Source organism: Rhinoderma darwinii, chromosome 3, assembly GCF_050947455.1.
Source record: "Rhinoderma darwinii isolate aRhiDar2 chromosome 3, aRhiDar2.hap1, whole genome shotgun sequence".
Classification (NCBI taxonomy): domain Eukaryota; kingdom Metazoa; phylum Chordata; class Amphibia; order Anura; family Rhinodermatidae; genus Rhinoderma; species Rhinoderma darwinii.
Genome location: NC_134689.1, coordinates 306,494,492 through 306,516,583, shown reverse-complemented (window position 1 = coordinate 306,516,583; position 22,092 = coordinate 306,494,492).

The window sequence follows — 22,092 nt, the reverse complement described above, 5'->3', positions numbered from 1 at the left end:
AAAAATATTTTATTGAAATAAAAAAAAAACCCACACAACCCTCATTAACCATTTTATTGATAATAAAAAAAAAGCTGTCATCGAAGTAGTCCTGCAATCCGCCGTAGTCCAACGACCGAACCTGTAAGAAAACACACAAAAAACGATTAGTAACACATGTGTTAGGCTTAGATACAGGGCCCATGTGTGATACTGTCTGTGGGACCCTGTATCTAAGCCTACCACAACATAGGCTTAGATACAGGGTCCAGCAGACAGTAATGTTATACAGTATAAGATTACTGTATGCTGGGGCCCTGTATCTAAACCTACAGTGTGGTAGGCTTAGATACAGGGCCCAACAGACAGGATCACACATGGGCCATGTATCTAAGCCTACCATGTGATTGGCTTAGATACAGGGCCCAGCAGACAGGATCACGCATGGGCCATGTATCTAAGCCTACAGTGTGGTAGGCTTATATACAGGGCCCACCAGACAGGATCACACATGGGCCATGTATCTAAGCCTACCATGTGATTGGCTTAGATACAAGGCCCAGCAGACAGGATCACACAATCTGTGATCCTGTCTCATGGGCCCCCTAAACCTGCTACATCGTAGGCTTAGGGGTTGTGCAGTCCCTAAACATTGATGGCCTATCCACAGGATAGACCATCAATAGCTGATGTGTCGCCTGGGACCCGCAAATCAGCTGATTTGAAGGGGCCGCAGCACTCGTACGAGAGCTGCTTCCCCTTCATTTCACTACTCGCTCACACTGTGAATCGCCGACACGGATTCACAGTGTGACCGGAATGAAGTGACAGGAATGAAGGGGAGCAGCTCTCGTACGAGTGCTGCGGCCCCTTCCAAACAGCTGATTGGCGGGTCCAGGGAGTCGGTCCCCGCCAGTCAGGGCTAACCTTACCTTCCTCTTCGGCCGCGGCGGGAGTTCTGTCGTCTCGATGCTGTGCGCGGCGCATAGCGCTGTGACGTCATGCGCTGCGCACAGCGCTTGACGTCAGGACCTCCGCTGCGATCCGGAACCAGGAAGGTAAGTAAAGTATGTTACTATAGTAACAGGGGCCCGCGGCCCGAGTTACTATAGTAACTTTTTATTGATGTGGTGCGTGGGGCCGTGGGCCCCCCTGGCTTCGGGGCCCGGTCGCAATTGCGACCGCTGCGACCCCTATAGCTACGCCAGTGTCCACAGGATATGCTATAAATGTCAGATAGATGTGAGTCCCACCTCTGGGACCCGCACCTATCTCTAGAACAGGGCCCACTAAACCCTATTCTCTTGCTCTGTGTTGTGGCTGAAGCGTGTGATTTCTGACCATGAATTACGGAAACAGCGTAGCTCACTGAAATTAGCTGTTTCCGTAGCATAGTAGTGACTGGCAATTACAGAAGCAGCGCAGCATGTGAGTTACGCGGTTTCTGGCACGACCTAATAGGCATATAGCCAGGACAGGCCTGGGGACATTTATTCGGCCCCCGGCTGCCATGACACACCATCGGAGGCCCGCAATTTCAATTGAGGGCCGCCGACGGGTGAGAGAGGGAGCCCCCTCATTCTGTAAAGGATTTAAATGGTGAGGTCACTATTGACCACAGCATTTAATGGGTTAAACGGCCGCGATTACAGTAAACTTTGATCGCTAACATTGGAGTAGAAGCCCGGCTGTCATAAGGACTTAGACTAGGCTGCCGTAAAAAGGCTGGGGCCTAGCCTAAGGCCCTTTAGTGACCACCGTGAAAAAAAACGTATTGGTGATCACTAAGGGGTAATGGAGATGATTTTATTTTCCAGCAGGACTTGGCACCTGCCCACACTGCCAAAAGTACCAATACCTGGTTTAATAACCACAGTATCACTGCGCTTGATTGGCCAGCAAACTCGCCTGACCTAAACCCCATAGAGAATCTGCGCTATCAAAGCAACCTGGGCTCCCATAACACCTCAGCAGTGCCACAGGCTGATCGCCTCCATGCCACGCCGGATTAATGCAGTACTTCATGCAAAAGGAGCCCCTACCAAGTATTGAGTGCATATACTGCACATACTTTTCAGTAGGCCACATTTCGGTATTAAAAATCATTTTTGAAATTGGTCTTATATAATATTCTAATTTTCTGAGACACTAAATTTTGGGTTTTCATTAACTGTTGGCCATAATTAGAGATGAGCGAACTTATGATAAGTTCGGTTGGTTCGCCGAATTTCTTGAAAAAGTTCGATTCGGACCGAACCTGTAATTCAAGAAAGCCCATAAAACTAATGTATGGAGCTCCCGTAATGACGGGTGGCTACATGTGTGCACCCGGCATTACGGCAGCGTTGCTAGGCGACGTCAATGAATAGTCACTGTCCAGGGTGCTGAAAGAGTTAACTGATCGGCAGTAACTCTTTCAGCACCCTGGACAGTGAATTCCGATCACAATATAGAGCAAACTGTAAAAAAGAAAAAGACGTTCGTACTTACCGAGAACTTCCTGCTTCTTCCTCCAGTCCTGTCTCCCGGCCGTTGCCTTGGTAACGCGTCCCTCTCGACATCCCTGGATGACGTTTCAGCCAATGTGACCGCTGCAGCCAATCACAGGCCAATCACATGCTGCTGCAGTCACATGGACTGTCGCGTCATCCAGGGATGTCGGGCTGGATGTCAAGAGAGGGACGTGTCACCGTTGCCTTGGTGACGCGTCCCTCTTTCGGCATCCAGCCCGACCTCCCTGAATGACGCGGCAGTCCATGTGACCGCTGCAGCCTGGGATTGGCCTGTGATCGGCCTGTGATTGGCTGCAGCGGTCACTTGGACTGAATCGTCATCCCGGGAGGTCGGACTGGAGGAAGAAGCACGGAGTTATTGGTAAGTAGGAACTTCTATTTTTTTTTACACGTTGATGTATCTTGTGATCGGAAGTCACTGTCCAGGGTGCTGAAACAGTTACTGCCGAACGCTTAACTCTTTCAGCACCCTGGACAGTGACTATCTCCTGATGTCGCGTACCGGAAAATCAGTGACTCATAAGCCGGGTTCGGTCAAAACGTGTTCGGCCGAACCCGGTGAAGTTCGGATTCGCTGCGAACCGAACTTTTCACGATGTTCGGACCGAAACCGGGTTCAGTTGTCCTGGTTCGCTCATCTCTAGCCATAATCATTAACATTAAAAGAAAAAAATGCTGGAAATAGATCACTCTGTGTGTAATGAATCTATATAATATGAGTTTCAGTTTTTGAATTGAATTACTGAAATAAATTAACTTTTTGATGATATTCTAATTCATTGAGAAGGAAAGGTATATACCCTGACTGATTTTTAACAATCATTATTATCCAGAGGGTTGAGTTTCTGTCCTACTAGACATTTTAATCTGTTTGGGACTATACTGGATGTTAACAGGTTTTTAAGCTTTCTTACAGTCAGGAGACATTTTGATTTGTGTTCTAATGATGATGTAGATAATATTTTCATAACTGCTCTCTACAGTGGTGATCCTGTCCCTATAGATACTAAAATGAATACCTTGCTACCTTTGAATTTTTCTGACCAATTCTGTAAAATGCAGTTATATCAATTGTATTTTGAATCAGATACAGATATTGAACAAACAAGCAAACCTAAAAGCCCTCTTACTCGGCCCATCCTGGGCCGTGTAAACGAGCGCCGATCAGCGAGACCGCAAGTTGATCGGCGCTCGTTTGCTCCTTTCACAAGGAGCTAGTATGGGGAACAGCGCTCGTTACTCTGCTGACTCGACGCCATACAATATTATCATGTTGGCAGCCCGTCTCCCTGTTTACAACGATTTTACTTTTTTTAAACGATACAATCAAAAGATGAACGAGCGTTTGCCCTTTAATTGGCCCGTGTAAAAGGGCCTTAACAGTGGAAGTCCTTAATTTTACCCAGGTCATCAAGTGTCTGCACTGGATGAATTTCACGAGCTGTTTGAAGATGAGTTGCTTGGCCAAGACCTACAGAGTGTACCATAAATTTATGCCACACTTTTTTTTTTTTTTTTATCGCCAAAAAAAGAGATATGCACTTACTACTGAACAGCAAGGGCCTGTTCAAATCATGTTTTTACCCTTTAGAATGTACATCGGGAAAGCTTCCTACGTACATGCTAAACATGTTCATAGGGCTATATCAGCCCAACGGAGGCCAAAAGAGGTTCCTGTTGACCTCCGTCGGACTGGTCTATACTACACGATTTCATCCGGAGTAATGCTTCAAAGTCTATGTGTGACAGATGCCACTGTATGGCATCCATCACAGGTATACGTTAAACGTATACCTTGGTAAGTTTCCCTAGGTCTGAAATCCCCGGAAAGAGCAACAGGTAGCGTATTGGCTTGGGACCCCGGACTGGAAAAGCCCCTGACGTCACTGTCCATACATGGACAGTGAACATTTGGGACTCCTCGGAAGCGCTCTGGCCAGGAACTCTGTAGTTTTAAGCCCCTGACATCACTGTGGGGCTACAGTGATGTCAGGGGCTTCCCCGGGCACAGTGCTTCAAGTAGCTCTCTACCCGGGAGTTCGGGCAAAGTATCCCACTGTATGGCTATAAAGTGGTAAAAGTCACTACTATATTGGGGAAAATGTACTAATACTGTCTAAAGTTTAGACAGCATAAGATTTATTACAGTGGCGCAGGCTGTATGATTTATTTGGTGCATCTTGCTAGACGTGTTAAACACTTTTTCTTCCTTGTATCTGCTCTCAGCTGGCTTTTTTGGTGGAATTTTGCAGCAGGGAGTCACATGTTACGTCACGCCCCTCCTGCTAGACAGACTTCCTTTTCATCTAAACTAAGCCTCCTTGTTAAGCGAAAAAGTTTCTAAAAGTTAATAAATGTGTGCACGGCCCGTACACCGGACTACTGGCTCAATTAGAGCCAGAATTCTGGCGCATTTAAAATAGAAAAACTGCCCATTGTAAACGTGCCAAAATATAGTTTGTTTATATAGTGCACTGTGGCTTTAATAGTGTGCTGCTTATATTGCTCTCCTCACCTAGGTGGCGTTCCTCAAAAAAACTGACCTGTCCGGCGTAGCATATATGTGTTATGTTTCTGTATGTTGAATTGTAATATTGTTTTATTTATAGCAGGTGAAGTATATAGTTGGATCGCTGGTGGTCTAAATTACTTGGTGTCGGGTTACATGACCCAGAGCTTACTTTATAAAACTGTTGCGGTTTCCGCCAAGGTTGTTCTGTTAACGGGTGGAGCTGAAACTAGTGTGAGCTGCTGGAACTAAGTGGTGTGACAACCCAAGCTGGTGAACCGTAGTCCGTAGGTCCTGGTGCTGATTTCAGGTGATGAGCAGTAGCCTCCCTATGTGTGCAGTGTCTTGTGAGCTGTGGTCGGTGGGTGACGTGCAGGAGCGTCCCCACGTGAGACAGTCGAGCATTGCAGCAAGTACAGACAAATGCGGCCTGGTAGGCATGAATTTACTGGGCATCCCTTGCATTAAGTAGGTAGGACTGCCTTTGACTGTCTTACGAAAGAGTGAGCCAGCCATCAACCACCAGCCTGAACTGCAATGGTGATACACTGTGCCTCTCAAATTGAGAAGTGTTCATTTGCCTACTGCAGCCGGGTATCTAGTCTGCACTGGCTTAATAAACTTGCTGTTTTTGGAGCTGTTTTTTAATATAGAATGAAAAACTGCTCCAAAAACGGCTCAAGAAGTGACATGCACTTCTTTTTCTCGGCTGTTTTTTTACGCAGCCGTTTTTCAAAACGGACGCGTAAAAAAACTGCCCGTCGGAACAGAACGCCGTTTTCCCATTGCAATCAATGGGCAGATGTTTGGAGGCGTTTTGCCTCAGATTTTTGGACCGTTTACGGACCGAAAAAAGGCAGAAATTAAGCCGTGTGAACATACCCTAAAGATAAGCAGCACAGGAGAGTTGTGGAAGGGAGGCATAGAGAAGAGAAGAGAGTAAATTATTTACCTTTAACAGCGAGGTACCATATCATAGGTATGACCTATACGTAGAAGAATAGGCCATTTGGTGTTATATAATTCAGACAGAACTTGGGTTTCTGCTACTAGTTCTGTCATGCGTTGGAGATGATGCATTTTCTAAAAGCAATGCATTTTAGAGGAAAGATTGGTACTTTTCCATTATCTGGGAATTACTGTTTTGGCAGCACAAAGTGTGAATCTGGTAGCATTGAGGGTAGTAGGATCGATGGTTCATTGGCTAGAGAGACACCTGCGTCCACAACTTTTATCCAGAATGCATGGAGAGGTGGGCATTGCCCACCATATGTGTGTCATAGTTACTCAAGCATGGCCGCAGCGCCAGCACAGACTTAATACTGTTGGGTAAAGGGTGTAGAGTAATGTGGGGACTCTATATACCATCTAGTTAGGATTTTACCTTTTGTTTCTTGTGCCTTGCATAAGATTTTGTGACATGAGGGATGCTTTAAAGTGGTTCAGTTCCCTTTCCCAGCTAATAAAGATTGTAAAATTATAAAATATACCAATGAGACAGTTTGTGTGGGCACTTACACTAATGCACAAGGTCTCAAAAGGTGTAGGAGTTCTATAGAAGCATATTTGTTGAAAATAAGTTTTATAGTAATGTCCTAGCTGGACCACAGGCAGACTTAGGGATGACTTCAGCATAGGGTTTTAGAGAAAGGGTGTTTAGAACCTGATAGATAGGATAAGGCTGGTCGGGTGGTGCAGCTAAAATGAGGGGTTAAAAAAAATCTAAGATGCCTATTATTAACTCCTTCAGGACACAGCCATTTTTGGGATTTTCGTTTTCATCTTTTCCTCCCAACTTTTAAAAAGCTAGAACTTTTTTATTTTTCGGTCATTATAGCCATATGAGGGCTTGTTTTTTGCAGGACGAATTGTAATTTTTAACGGTACCATTTATTATACCATTTAATGTATTGGGATACTGTAAAAAAATATTTCAGGGGTGGAATAAGGAAAAACACGACTCCTCAATATTTTGAGGGGTTTCGTTTTTACGGCTTTTACCATACAGTAAAAACTGAATGTTCTCTTTATTCTACCAGTCAATACGATTACGGCGATACCAAACTTATATAGTTTTTTTCATGTTTTACTACTTTTACAAGGAAGAAACGAAATGTTGAAAATAAAATGTGTTTTGTTTCCACAATTTAAGAGCCATAACTTTATTTTTTTTCTTTCGATTGAGTGGTATGAGGGCTTTTGTTTTGCAGGGCAAGCAGTAGTTTCTATTGATAACATTTTGGGCCACAAAAAAACGTTTTGATCACTTATTATTTTTTTTTTTACCATAAAACAGCAATTCTGCCGTTTTTATATTTTCTATTTTTACGGCATTCACCGTGCGCATTAAATGCTATAGTGTAATAGTTCGGACTTTAACAGATGCAGCTTTATTTTACATTACTTCAGAGAAAAAACAGGGAAAAGTTTTTTTTTTTAAAGTTTTAATTTTTTTAATAAAACTAAAAACTTTTGTTTTTACACATTTTATTAGCCCCTCTAGGGGACTTGAACTAGCGATCGTTAGATCGCTGGTACAATACGCTGCGATACTAATGTATTGCAGTGTATTGTCGTTTTTACAGGCTTCTGTTAAGCCATGCCAGAGAAACTGCTTAACAGGAGATGAAGAAAGGCAGCCCTGGGGGCCTACATTAGGCCCCTAGGCTTCAATGACAACCATTGGTACCCTCTGATCGCTTTGCAGGGCTTGATAAACTGTCAGAGGGGGACGCCCCGTTTGTAACGTCTTAGATGCTGCGATCATGCTTGATCGCATCTAAGGGGTTAAACAGCCAGGAACAGTGCAATCGCTGTTCCTGGCTGTTATTCCCGGGTGTCAGCTGTAAAACACTGCTGACCCCTGCTGCGTACAGAGCGGGCAGAGTCTGCTCCGACCTTTACCTCCCTCCGCCACAACGCAATAGTACTTTGTGGGGCGGGAAGAGGTTATGAGTCCATATGCTGTAAAGAGGGATGTTTCTGACAAATATTGCTTGCATATTTTAATATTGCATGCTACAAGGGAAAGTACTGATCGAAAAGTTCTGGTCCAGTAGGCCGGACATGTCCACAGGAGGGTTGTAAGAGGGGAGGTGAGTTAGAGAGTCTTCCAGTCTAACCCATATCTTGCTCTGCCTATTATATGTAATGCCTATGGCTGCGGACCGTCGTCCTGACACCCTCTGACGGCCGCAGCCATGGACAAGTGAGTTCTCAGTGGCATCTCCCTCCTGAGAAACGCCGGCACTCACTTCCTGGTTCGGATACGGTCTCCCGCAGGGCGTGCGCGCCCGCGCGTGCACGGCCTTAAAGGGCCAGTGCACGCACAGTTGCAGAATATCTGCAATTAGCCCAGAATGCTGCTGGACTATAAAAGGGGCTCTGCCCTCTTGATCATTGCCTGAGCGTTGTTGTGTTACCTAAAGTTTGTCATTGCAAATGGTCTCCTAGTGTTTTCCAGTTCCCAGTGTTACCCGTTCCTGCTGCCTGTACCCTGTATCCTGTGTTACCGTGCTTCTGTGCCATCAAGAGTTGGAGTCGTGTTGTGTCTTCCACTGAATCTATTGTGTCACACCCCACCGGGTGTCTGTCTACTGTCGGAGCCTCATCTTTGCCTGAATCCACCGCTACTGTCTACATTGTCTCAGGTACCCTTTCTGCACTATAGACATTGCATTGTACCTGTTTGGCCAGCCTCTATCCCGCTACGCGGTACGGCCCAGTGGGTCCACACCCTGTGCCGTGACATTTTAGAACCCGTCAATAATTGTGGCTGTTGCAGCAGCTACAGAACAGAACTGAGGATCTGGAAGGGCTAAGTGGATTTGTTTCATATAAGCACCTTGTTTGCTAGTCTGCTGCCCAGTTAAAATTGTTACCCCTTTCAGGACCGAGCTTGTTTGGTCTTCAGGACCAGCCCCATTTTTTCAAATCTTACATGTGTCATTTTATGTGGGAATAACTCTGGAATGCTTTTGCCTAGCCAAGCAATTCTGAGACTGTTTTCTCATGACATATTGTACTTTATGTCAGTGGAAAAATGTGGTCAATAAATTCATTGCTTATTTGTGAAAAACACCAAAATTTCAAGAAAATGTGCAAAAATTATTTTTCTCATTTTAAATGTGTCTGCTTGTAAAACAGATAGTAATACCACATAAAATAGTTACTATTTCACATATTCCATATGTCTACTTTATATTTGAATCATTTTTTGAACTTTAGCAGCAATTTCTCACATTTTCAAGAAAATTTCAAGAGACTATTTTATAAGAACCAGTTCAGTTCTGAAGTGGCTTTCAGTGCCTTATGTACTAGATAGACCACATAAATCAACCCATTTTAAAAACTGCACCCCTCAAAGTAATGATAACAGCATTCAGAAAGTTTCTTAACCCTTTAGGCGGTTTCACAGGAATTAAAGTAAAGTAGAGGGGAAATTTACAAATTATATTTTTTTTGTCCGAAATTCATTTGTAATAATTTTTTTCCTGTAACACAGAAGGATTTACCAGAGAAACGCAACTCAATATCTATTGCCAAGATTCTGCAGTTTTTAGAAATATCACATGTGGCACCAGTGTGGTAATGGACTGAAATACAGGCCTCAGAAGCAAAGGAGCACCTAGAGAATTTTGGGGGCTCCTTTATTAGAATATATTTTAGGGCACCATGTTAGGTTTGAAGGGTCTTGCGGTGCCAAAACAGTGGAAACTCCCCAAAATTGACACGGTTTTGGAAACTACACACCTCAAGGAATTTATCTAAGGGGATAGTTCTCATCTTGACGCCACAGGTCTTTTGCTATATGTTGTAATAAACTGCTGTTTGGAACCACGCCAGAGCTTAGAGGGGAAGGAGCGCCATTTGGATTTTGAAGCGCAGATTTTGCTGGATTGGTTTTCAGTGCCATGTCGCGTTTGCAACGCCCTGGAGGGACCAAAGCAGTGGTAACCCCCCAAAAGTGACCCCATTTTGGAAACTACAGCACACAAGGAATTTTTCTAGGGGTATAGTTAGCACTTTGACCCCACAGTTTTTTTGCTGAGTTTAGTGGAATTAGACAAAATTAAAATTACTTTTTTTCTGAAAAAACATAGAAATGCTTAATTTTTACAATGAATAAAGGAGAAAAAGAACACCAAAATGTGTAAAGCAATTTCTCCCGATTACAGCAATACCCCATATGTGGTAATAAACTGCTGTTTGGACCCGCGGCAGGATTCAGACGGGAAGGAGCAATATTTGGCTTTTGGACTCAAATTTAGCTGGAATAGTTTTTGGGTGTCATGTCGCATTTGAAAAGCCCCTGAGGTACCAAAATAGTGGAACCACCCCGAAATGGACACCATTTAGGTAACTACACCCCTTAAGGAATCTATCTAGGGGTATAGTGAACAGTTAGACCCCACAGCTCTTGTGCAGAATTTATTAGAATTGGGCCGTAAAAATGATCAACATTTTTTTTCAAGAAAAATGTTGCATTTTTTAATTTTCACAAAGGATAAAGGCGCAAAAGCACCCCAACATTTGTAAAGCAATTTCTACCGAATACGGCAATACACCACATGGTCATAAATGGTTTTTCATTAGAAATTAACCCTTTCAGAACTGATCCATTTTTTGCTTTTTCATTTTAGTTTTTCCCTCCCTGCTTTCCAGGAGCCATACATTTTTTTATTTTTCCGTCAGAGTGGTGTGGGGGCTTATTTTTTGCGGGAGGAGATGTAGTTTCTAGTAACATGATTTAAAGTACCATTTAATCTACTGGTAAACAGAAAATAATATTCTTTGCAGGCTGAAATTGGAAAAAGCTTCATTATTTTTTGGGTTTCGTTTTTATGGCTTTCACTGTGCGTGACTACTTACATTTTTTTCTGAGACTTAATATGATTAAGGTGATACAAAATTTATACCGTTTTTTTTTATATTTTACTTCTTTTACAAAGTAAAAACTATTTATTAAAAAAAAAATCGTTTTGTTTCACCACATTCCGAGAGCCATAACTTTTTTTATTTTTTCGTCAATTGAGTGGTGTGAGGGCTTATTTTTGGCGGGACGAGCAGTAGTTTTTATTGGTACCATTATTTAATACATACAACTTTTTGATCGCTTTTTATGAAAAAAATATAAAAGCTAAGGTGACCGTTTTAAATTCTTTATTTTCTACGGTGTTCACCGTGCGATGTCCGTTAGTTCCGGGTGTCAGTTGTAATACACAACTGACACCTGCAGCATATGGACAGGGCTCCGCGCATGAGCACGCTCTATATATAAACCCCCGCACCACGACAAAAGTGGTACGCAAAAGGGTTAATGCGCAGCGAATGGTGAAAACTGAAAATTAAAATTTTCCACTGATATGCCATTTTATTGCACAATATGTCGTGCCCAGTTTGTGCCACTGAAGACAAATACCTCATACAATGTTGAGCGTGTTCTCCCGGATATAAAACATCATATATGTGGACGTAAGCTGGTGTTTGGGCACGCTGTAGGGCTCAGAAGGAAGGGAGCGTCATTTGGCTTTTGGAGCGCAGATTTTGCTTGGTAATAGTTCTGTTTAAAAGATCGCAATCAGTGATAAAATAAGTACATACTCTGGGGAAAAATAGTTCTGTTTGGTGTTTTGCTGGTAATTCAGTTTATAATGTGGGGGCATATGTAAGCTGGGCAGAGTACATCAGGGCATAATCAGAGGGTATAATTATGCGGTAAATAAATAATAATTCATAGATGTCTGGTCAGTGTCGCACTGCCCAATGGTGCCCAATCTTATCAGCTTTTGAAACGCTCTGCACAATTTCTGTCGCTATATTCGAAGAGCCAGAACTTTTTTATTTTTTCAATCTGTAGTTTTCATTGGTATCATTTTAGGTTACATGTGATTTTTTTTTTTGTCACTTTTTATTAGATTTTTTGGCAAGCAAGGTGACAAATTCTGACAATGTTTCTTGTCCATTTTTTTTTGTTTTTTTACAGTGTTCACCGTGCGCTATAAGTGACATTTTTACTTTATTCTGCGGGTCGGTACGATTACGGCGATACCATATGTATATCGTTTTAATGTTTTGTGGCGTTTGCGCAATAAAATCACTTTTCTATAAAATAATTTCTTTTTTGTCACCATATTCTGAGAGCCATAACTTTTTTGTTTTTCCAGTAAAAAAAAAAAGCGTGTAAGGACTTGTTTTTTGCGAAATGGGTTGTAGTTTTTATTGGTATTATTTTTGGGTACATTCGACTTTTTAATCACTTTTTATTCTATATTTTGTGGGGGCTGGTGACCAAAAAATGAGTGATTCTGGCATTGTATTTTAATTATTTTTTGTGCGGTGTTCACCGTGCGGGAAAACTAATATTATATTTTTATAGTTTGGGTCGTTACGAACGCAGTGATACCAAATATGTGTACTTTAACGGTTTCATTTTTTTCCTATAATAAAAGGCTTATTATAGGAAAAAAAAAATTTTTTGTTTTTGTAACTCATAACTTATTTTTACACTTTTATAAAATATTTTTACTACTTTTTTTTTACTTGAAGACCTGCAGCACAGATAGCTGCTATAATATATTACTCTACCTAGGTAGTGTAACATATTATAAACTGTCAGTGTATGTGGTCCTCATAGGCTTCCGTGCATGGCAGACCCGAAGGCCGTTGTATGGCCTCTGGTTTTGCCATAACAACCGATGGCAGCACCCGCAATCGGCCCCCGGGAAAGTTTGCTGTAGCAACAAACTTTCCAAGTTTGTTGCTACAACAAACTTTCCCTGCAATCATATGATCAGGACCTGAACCATCAGGTCCCGAACATGTCACTGGGATCAGAGGCATGGGTTAATAGCACGATACGGGTGTCAGTGCTACTCAGACACACGATTGCGCTTTTAACACCCACCATGAATTCACGTCGGCACTGCACAAAGACCAGCAAGCGCCGACATGAATTTACAGTGGGCGGTCAGGAAGCGGTTAAGAGTTGTGAAAGTGCTAAAAAAATAAAATAATTAAGGATTAGGAGGGGAACAGTTTGGAACAGGTACAGAAAGCAAGGCAAAGGGTTCATTTTAATTATATTAATCCGGCAGAACCAGTACAAATCTTTACGTTCTCATTTAGATAGGTCAAGTTTGAATCGACCTAGTAATAGGGTAAAATTTCGTTCATAAGCATGCAATGGGTCAGAGGGGATTGTGAACATTAAGATCAACCCCTTTAGAGAAGTTAATTTTGTAGTTGCTAAGAGACCTAAATTCATGGATAATTGCCATTAGGGTAGTACAGTAGTGGTAAAAAAAATAAAAATAGCAGTCCAACATAACCTGATACATCAATGTTTTTGTTAGAAGTGATATTTCTACATAGCAAATAATTTACTTGTAAGGCCTCATTCACACGACAGGGTCCGTGAGGCCGTTTTGCATCCGTTTTGCATCCGTTCCGATTCCGTTCCGGGCCTTGTTGCCGTTTTTAATGGCCAATTTTGACCCGTTTTGCATCCGTTTTTTTCCCTCTGTTTTAAAATTGGATGAATTTCATTTAAATTTGTTGCCACACACAGCTCTCTGTAGATAATGCAACACAGCCTGCTGTAGGTAATGCCACACAGCCCCCTGTAGGTAATGCCACCAACTCCCCTGTAGGTAATGCCACCAACTCCCCTGTAGGTAATGCCACCAAGTCCCCTGTAGGTAATGCCACCAAGTCCCCTGTAGGTAATGCCACTCTGCCCCCTGTAGGTAATGCCACCCAACCCCCTGTAGGTGATGCCACCCAGCCCCCTGTAGGTGATGCCACCCAGCCCCCTGTAGGTGATGCCACCCAGCCCCCTGTAGGTGATGCCACCAAGTCCCCTGTAGGTGATGCCAGCAAGTCCCCTGTAGGTGATGCCACCAAGTCCCCTGTAGGTGATGCCACCAAGTCCCCTGTAGGTGATGCCACACAGCTCCCTGTAGGTTGCACCCACCCCCCCCCCTTCCAGGAGAAGTCACTGACTTCAATGTCCATATATGGACAGTTTAGTCACTGACTTCTCCTGGAGAGGAATCCCCGGCCACAGGGTCGGGGATTCCGCTTCTGAAGTGAGTGACATCACTGTGTCCATATATGGACAGTGTAGTCACTCCCTTATCCTGTAGCGGAATTCCCTGCCACAGGGTCGGGGATTCCACTTCTGAAGTGAGTGACGTCACTGTGTCCATATATGGACTGTGTAGTCACTCACTTCTCCTGTAGCGGAATTCCCTGCCACGGGGTCGGGGATTCCGCTTCAGAAGTGAGTGACGTTGCTGTGTCCATATAGGGACAGTGTAGTCACTCACTTCTCCTGTAGCGGAATCCCCAATCCCCAGCCGGGGATTGGGGATTCCGACTCCTACAGGGAGCAAAAAAAGACCCCCTTCCTCCTCACATGCACTCTGCACTGTGAGGAGGAGGGGGAGGAGAGAGAGCGCGAGCGACAGAATACATGGCCATCACTCGGGACACATTCCGGTGATGGCCATGTATTACCCGGAGCCGGGCGGCCGGGTAAACGGCCGAAAGTAGGGCATTAGGGGTCTATTGTTCCTACTGCAGCCGGGTGACGGCCGATTTATGAACGGCCGTCACCCGGCCGGGAAACCCTGTAATGTGAATAAGGGCTAAGTGTAGTAGAGTAGTAGGAAAACAACAGAGCCAACAATTGGGACATGCCGCTCATTCAGAGTAATAGAATCATTAATTGAAAGGGGCTTGTTCTAAATAACAGCAGTGAGGAGTTAAATTGGTGAAGTCATTCATTCTGTGGAATAACAGGTGTAAATTTTGGCCCTTATTTAAGGTAGGAGGGTGGCAAATGTTGTACGTTGGTTATAGTGCATTTCCTTCTGAAATACTGGGGAAAATGGGTCGTTCCAGACATCGTTCTGATAAAAAACGTACTTTGATTAAAAAGATGATGAGAAGTAAAAACATGTAGCGAAGTGCAGCAAATTATAGGCTGCTCAGCTAAAATAACCTCAAATGCCTTGAAGTGGCAACCAAAACCTGAAAGATGCGTAAGGAAGCCGGGAACTACTGTTCGAATGGATCGAAGAATAGCCAAAATGGCAAACGCTCAGCCAATGATCATCTCCAGAAAGATCAAAGAAGATCTGAAGTTACCAGTGAGAACTGCTACAATCAGAAGACGATTAAGGGAAGCCAAGTTCCCAGCAAGAACTCCCCGCAAAGTACCGTTGTTGAAAAAAAGACATGTCCTGAATAAGTTAACGTTTGCCAAGGAACACATTGACTGGCCCAAAGAGAAATGGCACAACATTTTGTGGACTGATGAAAGCAAAATTGTTCTTTTTGGGTGTAGTGGCCGCAGACAGTATATCAGACGACCCCTGAGCACTTAATTCAAGACACAGTACACTGTGAAGACAGTAAGGGTATGTGCACACGGTAGCAGGCTTTTACGTCTGAAAAGACAGACTGTTTTCAGGAGAAAACAGCTGCCTCATTTCAGACGTAAATGCTGCTCCTCATATTTTCCGAGGCTTCTCTGACAGCCGTAAATTTTGAGCTGTGCTTCATTGAGTTCAATGAAGAACGGCTCAAATTAAGTCTGAAAGAAGTGTCCTGCATATAATGTATATAAGTGTTCTGCACTTCATTTGACGAGGCTGTATTTTTACGCGTCGTCTTTTGACAGCTGTCAAGCGCCGACGCGTAAATGACAGGTTGTCTGCACAGTACGTCGGCAAACCCATTCAAATGAATGGGCAGATGTTTGCCGACGTATAGTAGCCCTATTTTCAGACGTAAAACGAGGCATAATACGCCTCGTTTACGTCTGAAAATAGGTCGTGTGAACCCAGCCTAAAGCCTGGTGTTGCAAAAATCATGATATGGGAATGTTTCTCATAACATGGTGTTGGGCCTATTTATCGCATACAAGGGATCATGGATCAGTTTGAATAGATCAAAATACTTGAAGAGGTCATGTTACCCTTTGCCGAAGAAGAAATCCCCTCAAAATGGGTGTTTCAACACAAAAATGACCCAAAACACACCAGTAAGCGAAAAACATCTTGGTTACAGACAAACAGGATTGAGGTAATGGAGTGGCCAGCCCAATACCCTGACCTCAATCCCATAGAAAATTTATGGGGTGACATAAAAAACGCGGTTTATGAGGCAAAAACCCAAAAATGCTGCACCAGATTGAGCGTTTTCGGTGTGGTTTTTATGTTTTGATACGTAAATGGCGCATTTTCATGATGCGGGTTTTGGTGCGATTTTCCTCTGCACTAGGCAGACAGAATTTGCAAGCTGAAACTCAAGATAAATTTACATGCTGTGGATTTTAAAATCTGCACTGCAGGTCAATTTCCGTTCTAAAAAATACGGCAGCGAGTACGTGAGATTTCCTGGAATCTCACTGACTATGCTTGTACTGTATAACGCTGCGGATTTGCCACACGTAATACGCATCGTGTGCATTGACCCTGAAGGATTAACACAAACTGGATACATTTTGTTATTGTTTTGATTTGGAATTGAATGTTTAGTATTTCCGGCGCATTTGCATTTAGGCAAACAAAAGTTCCTATAATGATTTTGCTTTTTTAAACGCAGTGCTACTTTTTTTTTTTTAACACTACTGTATGTGCGTTAGTAATGTAGAGGAGTCAATCATCAGCAAAACCTTAAAAACGCACATCAGCACTGCCCAGAAAAGCCTGGAGAAGATGCATCATCACAAGAACATAAAGTAGGGGCGAGAGAGGACACCTCTGTCTGGTGCCACTACTTATACAGAAGGGAGCCAAAAGTGAACCATTTATCCTTATTTGGGCTAGGGGTTTCTGATAAATAGCTGACTTTTGTTGGAGCCCAGTTGAATCTAAGCCTATGTTCGTTAGTACAGCTTTAACCCCTTCCCGCCGGATCACGTATATATACGTCATTAAAATCGGTGGCTTACCGCCTTTTCACGTAAATGTACGTCATGGAGATGAAGCTGGCTCAGGAGCTGAGCCAGCGACATCACCACCGGGTGACAGCTGTATGTTACAGCTGGCACCCTGAGGTATCGGCCAGGACCGGAGCTAGCCTCCGATCCGACCGATTAACCCCTCACATGCTGCGTTCAATAGAGATCGCAGCATGTGAGGAGTTTATAGCCACCGGCACCCCAGCAACGTGATCGCTGGGTTGCCGGTGGCTGCAAAGGCGATCGGAGGGCTAATGCTTACCTCCCGATCAGCCTGTAACGGAATCCTCCTATGCCCCGTCGTCGGCGGGGCCCAGGAGGCTTCCGGTAACATCGGCAAGATGGCGCCGGCTCAGCTTCCGGCTCAAAAGCTGAGCCGGCGTCATCAGCAGTGGGTGTCCGCTGTATGTAACAGCGGACACCCCGATCTATCGCCAGGAACCGGAGCTAGCTCCGATTCCTGGCATTAACCCCTTCGATGCAGCGATCCATTGTGATCGCTGCATCCTAGAGGTTTGTAGAAAATCGGCAGCCTTGCCATGCGATGGCAAGGCTGGCGACTGCTACCATGGCAACAGGAGCCCTAACAATGGACTCCTGTCTGCCATTACGTAAGCTGATTAGGCCCCGCCCAGAGGCGGAGCCTGATCGGCTTGCTGTCAGTGAACAACTGACAGTTCCAATACATTGCACTACATAGGTAGTGCAATGTATTAGAACATCAAACAAACAGTTGGACATTCAAGTCCCCTAGTGGGACTAAAGAAAAGTGTAAAAAAAAGTGTAAAAAAAGTAAAAATAAAAGTTGGAAAACATACAATAAAAGTTTCAAATAATAACACAAAACACAATCGCCCTTTTTCCCTTATCAAGTCATTTATTATTGAAAAAAATAATAAAGCCATACATATTTGGTATCGCAGCGACCGTAACGACCTGAACTATAAAAATATTATGTTATTTATCCAGCGCAGTGAACGCCGTAAAAAAACAACTCAAAAACACTGCCATAATTACTGTTTTTTTGGTCACTGTCTTCCAAAAATTGAAATAAAAAGTGATCAAAAAGTCGCATGTATCCAAAAATACCGAGTAAAAGTACCGATAAAATCTATACCTCGTCTCGCAAAAAACAAACCCTCATACAGCTCCATCGATGAAAAAATGTAAAAGTTATGGCTCTCGCAACATTGCGACAGAAGAAATACATTCTCTTTCCAAAAGTAATTTTATTGTGCAAAAAGTTATAAAAAAGTTCTATAAATTTGGTATCGCCGGAATCGTACTGACCCACAGAATAAAGGTAACATGTAGTTTATAACGTACGGTGAACGGTGTATATAAAAAAAAAAGTGGCACAAGCTGGTCATGACATATTTGACACTGAATTGGCATATCTAGGGAACATTTTAATTTGTACCTTCCGCAGCGCAATCATTTATGGAAAAGACCTGTGGGGTGAAAATGCTCACTACACCTCTTAATAAATGCCTTGAGGGGTGCAGTTTCCAAAATGGGGTCACTTCTCAGGGGTTTCTTTTATTATTTCACATCAAAGCCTCTGCAATTGTGAACCAATACTTTATAAGTCGCCAAATTAGGCCTCAATTTTACATGGTACTCTTTCACTCCTGAGCCCTGTCGAATGTCCAGGCAAAAGATTAGGGCCACATGTAGGGTGATTCTAAAACAGGGAAACGCCGCATAATAATTGAGAGCTGTCTTGTTATGGTGGCACAAGCCGGGCACCACATATTGGCATATCTATGGAAAAAAATCCCATTTTCATTCTCCCACATCGTGTGCACACGAATTTCTGCAAAACACCTCTGGGGTTAACATGCTCACTACACCCTTAGGTGAATACCTTGAGGGTGTTGTTTCCAAAATGGGGTCACTTCTGGGGGGGATCCACTGTTTTGGTCCCACAGGGACTTTGCAAATGCAACATAGCGACCAGAAACCAAATGCAGCAAAATCTGTACACCAAAAGCAAATGGAGCTCCTTCCCTTCTGAGCCCTGCCGTGTGCCCAAACAGCATTTTACGACCACGTGTGGGGTATTGCCGTACTCCAGAGAAGTTGCTTTACAAGCGTTGGGGTTCTTTTTTTCCTTTATTTGTTGAGAAAATTAAAAATTTGGAGCTAAAGCTACGTCTTATTGAAGAAAAAGGATTTTTTTTATTTTCACTGCCCAATTCTAATAAAATCTATGAAACACCTGTGGGGGCAAAATGCTCACTACACCCCTAGATGGATTCCTCAAGGGGTGTAGTTTTCTCAATGGAGTCACTTTTTTGGCGTTTTCACTGTTTTGGTACCTCAGGGGCTTTGCAAATGCGACATGGCCTGCGCAAACCATTCCTGCTAAATTTGAGCTCCAAAAGCCAAATGGCGCTCTTTCCCTTCTAAGCTCCGCCGTGTGTCCAAACATCCGTTTATAACCACATTTGGGGTATTGTTTTACTCGGGAGAAATTGCTTTACAAATGTTGTGGTGCTTTTTCTCCTTTAGTCCTCGTGGAAATTAGAAAAAATTAGCTAAACCTACATAATCTTTGAAAGAATGACGATTTTTATTTTCACGGCCTACTTCCAATAATTTCTGCAAAAAACCTGCGGGGTAAAAATGCTCACTATACCCCTAGATAATTTCCTCAAGGGGTGTAGTTTCCCAAATGGGGTCACTTTTGGTGGATTTCCACTGTTTTGGCACCGAAAGAGCCCTTCAAACCTGACATGGTGCCTAAAATATTTTCTAATAAAAAGGAGGCCCAAAATCCACTGGGTGCTCCTTTGCTTCTGAGGCCGGTGCTTCAGTCCATTACCACACTAGGGCCACATGTGGGATATTTCTAAAAACTGCAGAATCTGGGCAATAAATATTGAGTTGCGTTTCTCTGGTAAAAACTTCTGTGTTACAAAAAAAAATAGAATAAAAATGAATTTCTGCAAAAAAAAATGAAATTTGAAAATTTCACCTCTACGTTGCTTTAATTCCTGTGAAACGTTTAAAGGGTTAAGAAACTTTCTAAATGCTGTTTTGAATACTTTGAGGGGTGAAGATTTTAAAATGGGGTGACTTTTTGGCGGTTTCTAACATATAAGGCCCTAAAAGCCGCTTCACAACTGAACTAGTCCCTGTAAAAATAGCCTTTTGAAATTTTCTTGAAAATGTGAGAAATTGCTGCTAAAGTTCTAAGCCTTGTAACGTCCTAGAAAAATAAAAGGATGTTCAAAAAACGATGCCAATCTAAAGTAGACATATGGGGGATGTTAATTAGCAACAATTTTGTGTGGTATAACTGCCTGTCTTACAAGCAGATACATTTAGAAAAATGCTAATTTTTGCAATTTTTCACCAAATTTTGGTGTTTTTCACTGGTAAATATTGAATTTATGGACCACATTTTTCCACTATCATAAAGTCCAATGTGTCACGAGAAAACAATCTCAGAATCGCTTTGATAGGTAAAAGCGTTCCGGAGTTATTACCACATAAAGTGAAATATGTCAGATTTGAAAAAATGGGTCTGGTCCTGAAGGCCAAAATGAGCTTGGTCCTGAAGGGGTTAAAAGAAGCCCTGTCACCTCTCCTGACATGTCTGTTTAAGTAAATATTTGTATTCCTCATAATTCCAGAGCAGCTTTCCTTAGAACTCTACTTTGTTTTATTCCTCCTACAAATGTATGAATAAATTGACAACTGGGTGTTACCCGTCGGATGTGTCCCTACACAGTCTGACACTATCCAATCAGTGCTAATAGTGCCAGACATACCCCTTTGACAAGGGGAATCATAAAAACCCAGTTGTCAATTTATTTATACATTTCCAGTAGGAATAACAGAGGAATGGTACAGTGCAGAGGTCTAAGACAAAGATGCTCCATAATTGTTATTTTATGAGAAATACAAGTAATTAACAAAAAAGACATGTCAGGAGAGATGACCGGTGCACTTTAAGAAGACCCAATCCACCTAGTCAAAAGACTTCTCAGCATCCAGCGAAAGAATCATGCTTAGAAGAGAGCGGTTCTAGCATAATTGATAATGGGAAAACTAAAATGTTATTGTTTTTTATGGTCTCCATTTGGAATATCTATTATAATAAAAAACTTAACATTCATCATTTTCTAAAAGAGCATTTTTAGGTTTTTAGATCCAGGAGAGAGTAGAGGTCCTCTTCTGGATGGACATAATTGTGAACTTGCTAGTAAATTAAGGCTGCTTGTATATCTTATGCCATTTGGAGGTATTGAAAAGTTTAGGACGGTGTTGATAACTAAGGCTTCGTTCATATCTGCGTTGGGGTCCCGTTCTAAAATTCCATCGGAGCTTTCAGTCAGAACGGGACCCTGAACAGACACAAAACTGACACAAACATTATCCAGAGGTCAATGGTGATGGAAACGGAAACCTCTGGATAACGTTTGTGTCTGTTCAGGGTCCCGTTCTGATGGAAAGCTACGACAGAACGGGACCCCAACGCAGATGTGAACGAAGCCTTAGATGTGAGAAATCTGCAATATTGTTGTGGAAAAATTCAGGTTTAGCTCATCTCCAACCCAACAATATTCCACATTCCCAGCTGCATGTTTTATTAAGTGTGTCTTATTAAAAGATAAATGAAATGTTCTACTGAAAAACAATAAAACATGTTACAAGCAAACAAGTCTTTTAGAGGGCTAGTAGTCTTGGTTGGCTTTCCAAATCTCATAACTCTTTTAGAGGCTTGCATGTTATACACCTTATGGAGGGAAAAAGTATTTATTCTAAATAGAGGAACGAATGGCCACAGTGAAGAGTGGTGTTGAGCGGGATATTTCCTTTTAAATTTTGCAGTTTTAGGGCCATGCTCACTCATTGCTTCAATTATGTGTTCCATAGCATACAGAATGGATTCCATAGCATCAGAATAGAAGGCTGCCATTAACACAACTACATTACCAGGACACTTGAAGGGCAGACTGGGTGGAGTTTAAGCAAAACTATTGAAGGGAAATACAAAAGAAGTTGCCTGTGGCAACTCATCAGGTTGCAGCTTTTATTTTGAAAAGTGCCTCGGAGAAATGAAAGCTGGAATCGTATTTGTTGCTATGGGAAACAAACCACTATTACAC